Genomic DNA, 3,375 nt, shown 5'->3' with positions numbered 1-3,375 from the left:
TATATATATATATATATATATATATATATATATACACACAGGGCCTCACTGTGTAGCCGGCCTTGAACTCGCAGCGACACTCCTGCCTGTGTTGACAAGGTAAATCTGCCAACAGAGGTACAACTTTCATCCGATTGGGGGGCTCGATCCGTGAACAGAGCCATTACACACCACGCCAAGATTTGAAGTAGATAGTTTAATAGAATGAAGGACAAGATCAAGGAAACACAGGGGATGAGACAGTCAAACATGGGGTACAATACATCACCGGATAGGGCACTTGCTGAAAAGAAGTTCTGTTCTGGGACTTGCAGAGTAATCCAGCACAGCAGCTCTCCCTCTCCCTCTCTCTCTCTCTCTCTCTCTCTCTCTCTCTCTCTCTCTGTCACTGCTGTGACTTTTACACCACGTAAGACAAAGGTGGCTCTGTGCTAATAGGCAAAGGTGACTCCTGCAACGTTCTGACTTTCTGGACCTGGCTGTGGGCTGGGGCTGAATTCCACTGCTGGGCTGTTCTGTTTTATTCTCAGGATCTCCTGTTCCGGGAGGGTGGCCAGTCCTCACCGGCACGGGCACGTATCAGGGTCACTCTCCAGTCACACGAATCTGACTCACCTCTTTGCTGTCATGATTATCTTCGCTGCTGCCTCAGCCTCCCGAATACTGGGATTGCAGCACTGCGCCCAGCTTAGTCTCATATTCTTTACTTTTTTTTTTTTTGGTACTGGGGATTGAACTTGGAGCCTTGAACTTGCGAGGCAGGTGGCGGAACCACTGAGCTAAATCCCTGGCCCTCGTCTTCTTCATAAGAGGTTTATTGGTCTCACATCTGTAGAGGGTTTAGTCTGTGACCAGGTCCCTCTAGGGCGGGAAGATCATGGCAGGAGAGGGAGCACAGTGGAGTAACGCTGCTTAGCTTATGGGAGTCGGGAAGCAGAGCAGGTGATCGGCACCAGAGAAAGGTGTAAGGGAACAGTAGACTGCAGGTGCTGGGCATGCACACTTGGAATCCCAGCGCTCAGGAGGCTGGGTGATCGCCATGAGTTTGTGACCGGTCTGGGTTACACAGTGAGTTCAGGGCCAGCCTGCCCCAGAAAGTGAGACCCTGTCTAAAAAAACAACAAAACAAAACAAGACAAGACAAAGCAAAAAAGAGAACTCTCCCCTTCCTCCCAGCAGAGCTGGGCAGGGTGGTGCCGTCCTGTAATCCCAGCACTTGGGAGGCTGAGGCAGGAGGGTCATCATGAGTTGAGGAGAGCCTGGGCTACATAGGGAGTTCAAGGTTATTCTGAACTGTATAGGGAGACCTGAGGCTTTCCTCGTTGTGACATTGTGCATTCCTAGGATCTCCGATATACTTGCATCTCCACTGCACCTTTGGTTTTATTCCCAGAGCTTCAGGCAACCACTTATCCCAGAAGCACTTTGCCTGGCTTTTCAGACCTTCCTGTAAAATCTGGATGAAGTCTGCCTGACCCCATGACCCTTGGTTTCTTCACACCAAAGCAGCCAGTATCATGTGACTGATGCTAAGATCTGCTTCCAGGTTAAGCAGCAGCCATGTTCCCTGACACATACCTCCGGTAACCTCTGAGGGCACAGAACATGGTGAAAGAATTCCCAGCAAATTAACTCCCTAGGTGATCCTTCTTAAGCGGGGTGCTCAGGCCCTCTTTTTTCAAATGAAACATTTGCGCTTTTGTACTCCTGAGCCCGTAAGGGGCAACATCTTGCAGATTACCAACATGCCCTCAAGGCAGCTTTCTTCTTGTTCAAAGTAATCAGTTTCATCTAATGGTTTTAATCTTTTCATCAACACACATCATTTATCTTCCAGTTTACATGTGGTTCCTTTCAGTCCAAAACTTAAGTTCAAATTTTACTTTTCAAATCTTTCTGCTCTACATTTACTCCCAATTATCACCAAAAGTCTGACTAAAAGAAGCCACCAAAATGAATAACACTGCTTGCACACTGGTGTGCCTTGAAGTTTTCCTCACTTGATCAGTTGTTCTCCAGCCCTTATATCCAGCCTTCTGGACAGCCCCAGGACATGGATAAAAACGTAGGCAAGTTCTCCGCCAGAATGTAACATGAAGTCTACAGCCACACCAACCTGAACACGCCTGATCTCGTCAGAATGTAACATGCATGGCTTCCAGTCTAACTCCCAGCAGTACATTTTGGAAAGTATAAATCTGGCCCTACTGTCCACATTTCTAACATCATGTTGGTCTTCTGAAACCCTACCAGAGCCAAGAAGAGGTTTACGAAAAATAAACATTGCAAGTCAAAAGGACAAACGTGTGCACTAACTGAAACCAATGATACAAGTCATTCCAGGGTCTGGACCTACACAGAGAAGGGTGATCAAAGATGGCCTCAGAAAGGGCGTCACAAACTATATGACAGGGTACAAGTGACTGTGCCACGAGTTAATGGATGCAAGGTGTTGTAGGCTTCCACACAGAATTCGGAAGAAGGAGGCCTGGGGGGCCAGCAATGTGCTCCCGAGAGGCCAATGCATGAAAGCCGTGACAAGGAAGATGAAACTGCAGTGCAGAACTGCAAGACGGAGAAGCCGGGAGCAGCGATGTCTCAGGAAAGTTGTGAGGAGGGAGCGGAGCCAACCAAGGCAGACGCCAGGAGGGCGACAGCCCTGTCCGTGACGTAGGGCCGGGGCTGTCCAAGCCCTCTGGGGTTCACACCTCCTCCTCACATTTGCCTGGGTGCTGGACCCGGAGCTACAGGATTTAATGTGTGTCCTGGCATTTCTATCCCCCAGATATCCTTTTTGGAGGGTGACGTTTGCCCCGTGTCATTGTGTCAGCACCATTAAACTTGCTTTGATTTTTACAGGGGCTCACAGCTAAGAGTTTGCTTTGAGTCTCACAGGAGACTTCTGACTTAGGGTTTTCAGCAGGGCTAGAACTGTTAAAACTGCAGCGTCGTCGTCCCTGAAGTCACACACTTCCTTCAAGTAGGACCCACCAAGTAGTATCCCATTCAGTACTAAACTCATCAATATATTAATCCATTGAGAAATGAATGCATTCACAATCAAAACATTTTTTTGTACCAGGGATCGAACTTGAGACCTTGCACTTTCGAGGCAGGCATTGGCACCCCTGAGCTAAATCCCTGGCCCTAGAAAATTCTTGATCCAGTCAAGCTGACAGTCTGCATTAGCTAGCAGAATTTATTACATGTTAATGATCAAAGAGTATTTGGCTTTCCTCACAGAGCCATGTTGAAGATTCACGATGAAAGATCAGATCATAGGTCCCCAGCACCCAGCCTCTTCTCCACAGGACAGATGCAAAACACCTGGGGAGCAGCTGTGTCTGGACATGGACGCTACTGACGTCCAGTCCC

The sequence above is a fragment of the Fukomys damarensis genome, unplaced genomic scaffold, assembly GCF_012274545.1.
Source record: "Fukomys damarensis isolate Sample0158 unplaced genomic scaffold, DMR_v1.0_HiC HiC_scaffold_37, whole genome shotgun sequence".
NCBI lineage: Eukaryota > Metazoa > Chordata > Mammalia > Rodentia > Bathyergidae > Fukomys > Fukomys damarensis.
Note: the sequence above shows the minus strand (reverse complement) of the source record.